Below are 10,345 nucleotides of genomic sequence, written 5' to 3' on the forward strand. Positions count from 1 at the left end.
TTAATACCTATGCTTATTTATGTAGAGAACCATGTGGTCTGCTGTATGCCTCTCTCCAAAAGTGCATTTTGACAAAATAGAGTGCTAGTATTGTGCATAGAAGATCCCACTGAAAGTGCCTTGCTTTGTTGACTTTTGTTCTCACTCCCAGCCACACACACGAGCCATCCCATTCTTTTCTTTCTCATTCCTGAAGCGTCTCACTGTCTCTCCTCTGTTCTTCCAAGACCAAGGCGGAAAGAGAAGGAAATTCCGCAAGAACCGCTCCTTAATTCTCGCTTTCTGCGTTTGGAGCACATCAGGAAGCACTCATCCAGGTAAAAGGTCACAGATCTGTCACTTTGTTCTTCTTATTTGTATTATCTATTTGTGGATCTGGTTTTTTATTAGAACCGTGATTAATCTCTATAGGATACTCATGGCTAAAAATAAAATGAAGACTATGGATTCTTTCTATAAGAAGAAAATTAGACTTGATAAGGCATTGGTTTCAGATATTGCTTGTCCTGCTTTGGAAGAAGCAGAGGGAGGGGGAGAGGGAGAGGAGGAGGAAGAAGAAAAAGAAGAAGATGGAGGGGAGGAGGAGCAACCTGTTGAGGAGGAGGAAGAAGAAGAGGCTCCACTTATAATTAATAGGGTCTATGATGGTAGTGGTGTTCTGGTAGTGGAAAGAGACCCAGGGCTGCGTTGCCAACTTTGGGATCTTCCTGTCAATGACCAAGAGAAAGCAAGAAAAGCATATGTGAAGTGTGGAGCATATCACTTTAAAAAGGAAATATACCTTCCTACTGGTCCAGAAAGCCACCCACGCAGGTTTCAATATCATTGGTTCAAGGCATTTCCTTGGTTAGAATACTCACCTACAGAAAATGCAGTCTTTTGCTTTCCATGTTTTCTGTTTTCTAAGAAGCCACTTGGGAAAGTTGGATCAGATGTGTTCACTGTGAAAGGGTTCAAGAATTGGAGAAAGGTTAACAACGGAAAGAAACAATTTGAGATGTCAACTACAATATTATGAGCTTGATGTACCTACAAATCCAAGGTTTCAGAATCTGTCAAGTGTAGGAGATCTTTGTCAACAACTTGCAAAAACAGGAAAATCAGTGGATTATTATTTGATTGACAGGTCATACAATATTTTCGCTCTTGTATTATTTGCTTCGACCATTACATCAAGTGTTAATTGATTTTATTTGCAGGTTAATTCGACTTGTTCTCACTTTGCCTGTCTCAACCGCAACAACAGAACGTGCATTTTCGGCAATGAAAGTTGTTAAAACAAGACTCCGAAATAAAATGGAAGACATGTTCCTAAGAGATTGCTTGTTGATCTACATCGAGAAAGAGATTGCAGTAGGATTCTCAACTGATGCAATTATTGATGAATTCAATACAACGGACCGTCGCGTGGACTTCGAGTGATAACTGTTAGTTCATCAACATCTAATTGTACATTTTGCTTCCAACCTATTGATGTATAGAGATATGCCTATGTTATGAACACTTGGTTGGTTATATACTACATATTTAGTTATCTCAATATGAATTTCTATATATTCTTATAAATTCCGTACACCTTATTAAATTTTGGAGTTGTGGTCAATGTTCGGCCCCCCCTTGTGTGTATTTCCTGGATCCGCCGTTGGTTTCTGTTGCTTTTACCTAGGAACGTCTGACTTGGATAGCCCTATGTTTTTACTTCTAATCCATTGATGATAAAAGAAATAAAGTACTCCCTCAGTTTCAAAATAGATGACTCAACTTTATAGTAAAGTTAGTATAAAGTTGGGTCATCTATTTTGGAATGGATGGAGTATATATCAGGGAAGCCTTCGCAAAGGTCTGATTTGTCAAAAGGCAAAACCTATGGCCCCCGGGTCTATTTTCCATCATATAAATTTCAATCTATTTTATTTTGCAATCTTTACTTTTAATCTATATCATAAAAATACCAAAAATACTTATCTTATTATTATCATCTCTATCAGATCTCACTCTTGCAAGTGGCCGTGAAGGGATTGATAACCCCTTTATCGTGTTGGTTGCGAGGTTCTTATTTGTTTATATAGATACAAGGTGACTCGCGCGTGGTCTCCTACTGGATTGATACCTTGGTTCTTAAAAATTGAGGGAAATACTTATGCTACTTTACTGCACCACATTTTCCTCTTTAAGAAAAAATCAACGCGGTGCTCAAGAGGTAGCAGATACCATTTTCAATCAGTTTGTTATAATATGTTTTAACAGAGTAAACATCTTTTTTTTAAAGTCCATTTAATAATATCTTTTAGATCAGTGAGAGTAATGTCAGCACATACATCGATACATACCATTAAAACCATTCAGCTGCGCATCAATGGAGCCTCCCCATGATAGCCACGTCATCACAGGTACGAAAAAATAAATCACGATAGCGATTGGGTAAGGGGAAAAGGAGATCGGGGGGTTAGCGTGTATAGAACGGCTTCTCGTCATCGTCGATGGGCAGAGGGGAGCAGCAGCAGGAGGAGGCAGCGGTGCCCCAACCCCGCCGCCGCTCCAATCCCACCAGCGGCGTCCTCTCCTCATCCCCTAACGCCGCCGCTCCAGCCCCTCACCTTCCTCGGCCGATTTAGCGCCGTCACCACCCCTCAGCACGCAACCTCTCCTCTCCTCCGCAGCTCCGCCTCTTCCTCTGGCGGCATCCAACCCAATCATCATCTCCTACTCCCCTCTCTTATTCCCCTGTGCCTCGACGAAGTGGGCCAAGCCGGCGCACGCAGCAAAGGGCGGCTGCGGATGCAACTCAGACGCGGGCGCGGGCGCGGGCGGAGCTACGGTGGCTGGTGGTGGACGGGAATCCCACCGACCGCGTCCCTCCCCAAACTGCCGCGATAATGGAGGGAGCCGCCAGCGCCGGCCAGGTACCGACCGACGGGCTCGTCGGGTCGCCGTTCCTTGGGGCCACTCTCTCCCCCCGTGTCGGATCGCGCATCGGCTCGGAGGCCCCTCTGGGCTGTCGCCGGTGCGGGAGGCGTCCGCGGCCGTGCGGGCTGGGGACCGAGCGGCGAGGCCCGTGGTGCGTTCCGGTCGAGGGCTTGCTTGATCTGGCACGCGATCTGAGCCCCCGTCGATGGATTTCTCGCAGCTCGGCTGCGTTTTGTTTTGGATTCAGTACGACCCACATCTCTCTCTCACACACATGTTGCGGCCGAAATCACTGCTTTGACTTATTTGGAAAAGTTCAGCACAAAATGAACCATGTTGGAAACATATCTGGGGCGATGATGATAAAACATGGCTGACATAAACTTGTCTTTGATTATTCGAGGACCTGTGGGCATAAAAAACCCACTCCCCCCTCTTTTGGAACCTTTTCATTCTCACTGAATATTGACGGCTCTGTCTTGGATGGTCACTCTTTGAGTGATAACCAGAGGAGCTCGACTTCAGTGGTGGGGATTGATCTGGTGCAAGAAGATGGTGGAGCCGTGGAGCTAGGTTTTATGATCTATCAAAGGCAAATCTGAGCCCTTTCAAATCTCAATGCAACTAATATTGTGGCCTCTACACATTTATTTATCCCCTATTTATGTATAAAAGTGATGAAAATTGTTGTGGTTGTGGCATCTGCTATCTCATTAAGAGCAGCTACGCACATATCACCTCGGGTGGTGTTTGGTTTGCCTTCTCATGATTTTGTTGTCCATGGTGGGAACCACTTTGGTGCATTCAGACTTTTTCTTTTTCTGTTTTTACTTTTCCTTGAATGGCTGTGATCATTCTGCTGTCCCTTGGATAGTTTATTTTAGGTTATTTTATCAGGTTCGGGTCAGTTTGCTTGTTTCAATTGATGTTTTACTTTTTATAATCTCTTTCTTCTACTATACTATTTATCTACTTATCAGTTTGTACTTTTGGTTACTCCCCACTTCTTTACTGGTTTCAACTTATGGGTCATATAGGGCAAGTTCAGATGTCAAGATAACGGTTTCCTTCCTGCCATGTTCATGAATGGCTATGAGGATATAGCTTTCCTACATCGATCTGACATCTGTTTGGATTTTGTATATTGAGCATTTAGGAGGCTGTTCTGGATTGATGCACTTTGTAGTGGCGGAATTCGTGTTTAATTTATTGCACGAGATGAAATTGAGAGGCTGATGTAAATTCGTTTGTGTATAGATTTTGTTAGTTCTAGGATTGGATGTTTATGCAGTCTCTCTGTCTCTCCTGGAGGTTAGCCGATTGATGGATTTGACTGCTGATCCCTTTGTGTTGGTTGATGGTGTTGAGATAGAAATAAGGATTAAACATGACCCTGATGCTGAGGCAGTATTCCAATATCATTAGAGGGCCAGTGTTCTTCCAAAGATGATTTAGAATCTCAAAAACGTTTCTTACGTCAAGAATTTGGGTTCATGGTTGAAGTAACAAAAACATACTCCCTCCGTTCCAAATTACTCGTCGCAGAAATGGATGTATGTAGAACTAAAATACATCTAGATACATTCATACCTGCGACAAGTAATTCGGAACAGAGGGAGTATGCAGCTTCTTGGCTCTGTCGTTTACAATTCTTTTTTTAGGTATATTTACAACCTTTGTTGTTCCATATAGTTTGTTTCTTAAATATCCTAAGCATATATTATTGAATAGACTGACTTTCCTGTTTTTGTGATAAAATGAAAAGAATAATGTACATTTTAAGGACATGATAAATCTTCTTCTTTCAATTTGGTTATGATTTGAGAATGCTCACATATATTTTCTGTGTTGCATCACCCCATGGTCTGTGATAGCGTCCAACTAGGTATTTGAATGTCAGGACCTAGCTAATACTATGATGTTATCAGGTTAATAAATAATATAGTACTGTTTATCTATTACTCCCTCCGTTCCAAAATAGATGACCCAACTTTATACTAACTTTGTACTAAAGTTAGTACAAAGTTGAGTCATCTATTTTGGAACGACGGGAGTAGGTTCTATGAGTATGGCCGGGGTGAATCCTGCTCATAGGCACTGAAAGAATAAATAATTGATCTTTATTTCTTCATGAAAAATATGTCATTTCGTTTTTAAAGAAAAGTTATGTGAAAAGTTGTAGTAGAACACTGCTAGTTGTAATTCCCCATGTGTCTTGGCATTTTAGGTGGAGTGGGAATCTTTAAGAGGAAGTATCAAGCGACACGAGCACCTATGGTAGAATGATGTGTTGACAGTGTACCTAATCCACCTGTATTGACAATGCATATAATTTTTAAACTCAAGATTATATTATCAGCTGCAATATCTATTCCCTTTTAAACTCAAGACTTTTAAACAAGATCATATACATTGTGAACCAAAGATAGTTGAGTATACAGTTTAATTCTGCAATTTGTTCTATTAGACAAATTACTATTGTGTTGAATCCTTGTTGTGGTGTGCTAAATCGTTTCCTTATGTTTGTACCTGCCAGTTCTAAGCACCTATTCTTTTCTTCTTATTTTGTATCTATACATAACAATTCTATTTTTCTTACCTCTGCAATTATACGACCTGTAGTTTATTCTCATGGATCTTAAGGTACTGAACTTCCAAATTAGAACCTGGCCTAAATTTGAGATTTCCCGAATGTATATTTTTGTTTTTCTTTCATTCTTTGGAGGTGATCCGTTGGTTGCTCAATGCTCTTTACTGCATGAGTAAATTTCTTTTTCTTTATTTCTAAAGTCAGTTTTATTTTCTTCGTGAAGGTCTCCTGATGCAAATATATAGTGAAAGCAGTTTGAGAAAAGAAGCAAAGCATTCGAGCCAACCTATTTATATGGTGTGGAGAATATAAGGTTCTTGGCTTATTGATATCATCTGGTCATTTTTATAGGTGCCTGACTACATAATGAACTTTCTAGCTGTGTTGATGACAACAAAAAGAAAAGCTTCTTTGACCAGGTGTGTCTTGGGTTGTATCCTTGAAATATTTCACTGCCTATGTTGGATGGATGATGGATCTCATACTTGCAAGGGATATTTACTACTCCCTCCGTTCACTTTTATAAGTCATTTCATACAACTGAAAATAGGCTATTTTGCACATTGTCTGAAATGTCTTTAAGGCCTTATAAAAGTGAACAGAGGGAGTAACAAACTACTAAAAATATCTAACTACTTTATTGTGATAAGTTTTTATATGAAAGTCACATGCGAACTTGTCTGTTAGTATCTTTCTGTTTGAAGTCAATGGGATTTCATATGAACAAGTGCGTAAGAAAGTAAAGATTGTTCTTTTCCTGCTAAAGTTTTCATTGTGCAGGTTTGCTGACTTAATTCAAGCTATCCTGGTGGACTGACATCATACATCCAGAATGCCAAAAGGCTTTTGGTAGATTGCAAGGCAGGATAAAATCCATACGATGGTTCCACACCTTCAGTAAGTCTTGCCATGCACCATCGTTTCATGAATTTGTTGGGTTGTTTGAAATGAGCCTTTTTTGTGTTGTATGAGATCTAAAATTTCAATTCAGAACACCCATCTGATCATTTTTTCCTACTCTGAACTGTTGTGTACTGATATTAATTTAACTCATTTGCCTTATGTTATTATTCTGGCTGCCTTCAGTTTACATGACTGAAATAGCTCGGTGAACTTTCTTCCCACATCATGTCAGAATTCTATATGGAGTCATCTTGGCATAGTTATGTTCTTCGTAATAGTAATAAAGGCAAAAGAGAAATTTTCATGTCTCGGTACATTTTAATTTCAGGTACCACTACTATGTTGCAAATGATAGATTAGATTATTATAAGCTTAGTTCTCTCAAAGCTTCGTGCTTTAATAGTGGATGCTGCCTTTTCAAAGTATAATAAAGATTTGGAATTATTTGGAATTCTTACACAAGGACATCACCAAAGCAAGTGTTCCTTATTTAAAGATTTCTTCAGCTCAAAATGTTGTTGTACTACTATGTCTTTTTGAACTGAAAAGTTTCCAGATCCCAAGTTTTCCTTGTTTAAAGATTTCTTCAGCTCAAATTGTTGTTGTACTACTATGTCTTTTTGAACTAAAAAGTTTCCAGATCGCAAGTTTTCCTTATTTAAAGATTTCTTTAGCTCAAAATGTTACTGTACTACTATGTCTTTTTGAACTGAACAGTTTCTAGATTGCTAAGGATTGTCCTCTTCTTTGTTTAGAGAACTCGGCATTCAGACCTCGCTGGCGCTGGGCTAGATGGGCTTCCTGGTATTTTATAGTCTGGTCATGATTTCCAGTAGCTTGTCTATATGGATGTCTATACTCGTTTTCCACGACGTGAGCCCAAAACAGGCGTCCAACAGCTTGTCTATATGATCGTCCAAATATACACATCTTCTAAATCAGCCTCGACAATGTCCATGCCTGGACAATGTGAAGGCGTTGTCTAAACTCAGCTGCAGTCATGATTTCTTCCTCTCCCTAGCGACGGCCCACCTGTCATGGTCCCTGTATATAGACATTCTGATGCAAAATTGGATGTGTATATGAGGGAATCTTTTTAGACCATTATCTATATGAATATATAGACATCCAAATATACACATGCTATTGGAGATGCTCTAAGCAGATTTGTTATCTTCAAGTAAAGCTAAATGTGAGCCACACCAACTTCCTTTAGTTCTTGAGAATTTGTTGTCGTCCTTTGGATTAACAGTCTGCCACAGTGCTCATGGCTCTTGCATTCACTCAAGAATCAGGGCAAGTGTGGTGAGTGTCGTGCTTTTGAATATGTTGTTCTACACTTGACATTGCAGCGCTCATCTATTAGAATTTGCATTATTGCCATAAATGATTCCAGTAACTAGAATCCATGTTAGGGAATAGAAGCTGACAGGTACAAGCTAACCACCCTTGCCTAACTCGTTTGCCTGTCGTACTTGGAAAAAATCTGTACTTGGCAATCTACTACTTTTTATTTGATGTTTGGTTCAGGAAATAGGACCTAGCTTCAGTTACATTAACTATCGATTTGTTTCAGGGACAATCTCTATTCTTAGCAAATTCCCATGTTAGAGAAAATTTGTAGTATAAATTAAGTGACATCATGAAATATTTTGAATCAAGATAACAAAGAAGAATTACAAGTTTGATAAAGCACGAGGGATCATTCATTCATTTACTTATGATCCCTTTAAGACTGCTGCCTCTTTGTTAATACAAGACTATTAGTATATATCAAACCCCTAAACTTGCTTTGGTTTTTGAATGTGATTTTTAACCAGCAACATGGACCTTTCACTCATCTGTAATGCATGTCTTCTTGCTAAAATAAGTTTAGTAATACTGCTATGCACATGCCATACCCACAGCGCCAAAAAGCAACAACAAGTATGGTAGCCTAATTAGTAGCGCACCTTACAGCCTTAGTTGCATCCTGATGCTTTACATCCTCTAGATGTTTTTTTGATTTTTTTTGCATCCTCTAGATGAACTCTTTTTACTGAACCTTCTACCATTGTTGGTAGCTGATGTTTAGAAGTCCAAGCAGCTGAACGTTTTACAGATTTATACATACCCCCTGTAACGAAGAAGTGGGTGTTTCCATGGATGGATCGGGTTTAATCTATGCACAGATATCACGCTTGAGGTCAGTTGTGTTTTCTCAGGTTTACGTAGGAATGACAACTGTTTTCAGAAGCAAAAAACTTGAATTGGGAATGGAACCCTTGATGGATTGATGTTTGCTGAAGAAAGTCCTTGCAGCAAAGAAGAACATGAAGCAAGTTTTCTATTTTTTACAAGTATTTCCTTTTGTTCCTAATTGTTTTCTCTTTCGTATGGAAGCTCTGAAACAAAATGAGGTGGCCTAAAATTAAGGATTAATTCTTTTGATAACTGATTTGAGAAAACAGATACATGGAATATAAGTACAAGGTAGACTGTAGCATTGCTATCCTGTACATACAGTCCAACCAACTGCTCCGAGAGGAACCAAGGCGACGTGCAAGTTGGCGTCTGTGAAGCTTTGTCGGAGCCATTTTCCTGCTCCTCCAGAGCCACAAGGAGAGCCTAAAAGTCAGGGTACTACTCACTTCTCCAAGAATTTGTATAATCATTAGAAGTTTAGAACCAGTCAAGCCAAAAATATGAAATGGAATGCATTTGCAGGCAGAAGTGTGTCCGACTGTCGTACGAGAAGAAGTGTGCATGGCTGAGGAGCCAGGGCGCCAATGGTGCGGAGTCGTTCGCCATCAAGAGGACCAAACCTGCCATCAGGGACCACCGGATCAAGCTCAACATCTCCCTCGCCTCCGTCAACGCCCTGTCCTAGAGGGTCGTCGCCGTCCACGATGAGCCCGCAGCTCGCGGAGCTCATCCAAATGTACGTGTTTCTATTATAGTGTGCTCGATTGATATCCCCAAGAACACTGCTGCCGCATGTGTTTGATTGATGTTTCTTGTTGTTGTCTTGTATGTATAGGCGGGCAAGGATGTGGCGACTCATCGACGACGTGCACCGGATGATGTAGCGCATAGCGGACGAGGTGAGCGTGCTCCTCTGGTTGTTGGCCACATGGTTGGAGGGAGGCATCAAGGGCTCGCTACTACCGGGGCGGACGTGCGCACAATTTATATTGATATATCTTATTTTGCCAAACAACAAGATATATGCTCCTGATGCTATTAACCTGACAGGGAATTTCAGTTTCTTTCACATTATACATCAATAAATATATAGAGATCCAGATGTGTTGCATTTCCGCTGGTTTCTTCTATTATAAATGTCACTTTTTCGTAGCAACACTACATGTATACAGAACACACTACTTTAAATAGGATAATAGAAGAGGCGCGTCCTACCTGGCACCGCCTTGCTTCCGCTCAAGCGGCGCGCCCGTGGCGCGCCCCAACCACTAGTGGATATATATATAGTGGCGGAGCTTAGTGAGGGCCAAAGGGGGCAATGGCCTCCCTACCAAATTTATATCTTTGTATAAATACATAGTAATATTTGGGCAAACTTTAATAGAATGCATTAGAGTAGGCCCCTCAACTCTATTTAGGATTCATTTAGCCCTCTCTCAAATCACGTTGAAGCTCCGCCACTGTATATCCAGAAATAAGGATGACAGTCATCCTCCCGGCTCCTCTGCCGTCTGGATCCCTGACCTTCGGATCTGCGTGTTTGATGGGATCTGAGCCATCAAATCGAGCCCTGGAATGATCTCGCCCGTCGGATCGGAGAGGGACGACTGTAGCAATAAATAGTTACTCCCGCTCCCACTGTAAAGATCTCGTGCCACCGCACGTAAATCGAGCACCCCACCGAGGGCATTTTTGTAATTTCACGTGGTTGGAAAAGTCCCCAATAGCGATCGGGTGAGACTGTGGAGAGCGAGCACCGGG

The 10,345-nt window shown here is 40.9% G+C and overlaps 2 long non-coding RNA genes across 9 annotated transcripts; both read left to right on the plus strand.

The window, feature by feature from the left end:
• Positions 1-170: 170 nt before the first annotated feature.
• On the plus strand, positions 171-1,566 carry LOC123108047 (uncharacterized). 2 transcript variants are annotated; one of them, XR_006451825.1, is made up of 3 exons: positions 171-317; positions 412-1,126; positions 1,200-1,566. It is a non-coding gene; the product is annotated as an uncharacterized lncRNA (long non-coding RNA). The 2 variants fall into 2 exon arrangements; XR_006451826.1 differs by having other exon boundaries at positions 412-1,566.
• An 879-nt stretch (positions 1,567-2,445) lies between these two features.
• LOC123105419 (uncharacterized) lies at positions 2,446-9,695 on the plus strand. Of its 7 annotated transcripts, XR_006450833.1 has the most exons (6): positions 2,449-5,810; positions 5,899-5,916; positions 6,278-6,394; positions 7,156-9,019; positions 9,107-9,320; positions 9,420-9,695. It is a non-coding gene; the product is annotated as an uncharacterized lncRNA (long non-coding RNA). The 7 variants fall into 7 exon arrangements; XR_006450831.1 differs by having other exon boundaries at positions 2,446-5,916; positions 6,278-8,739; positions 8,851-9,019; XR_006450832.1 differs by having other exon boundaries at positions 2,446-5,810; positions 6,278-9,019.
• The last annotated feature ends 650 nt before the right edge of the window (positions 9,696-10,345 follow it).

The sequence above is a fragment of the Triticum aestivum genome, chromosome 5A (assembly GCF_018294505.1).
Source record: "Triticum aestivum cultivar Chinese Spring chromosome 5A, IWGSC CS RefSeq v2.1, whole genome shotgun sequence".
NCBI lineage: Eukaryota > Viridiplantae > Streptophyta > Magnoliopsida > Poales > Poaceae > Triticum > Triticum aestivum.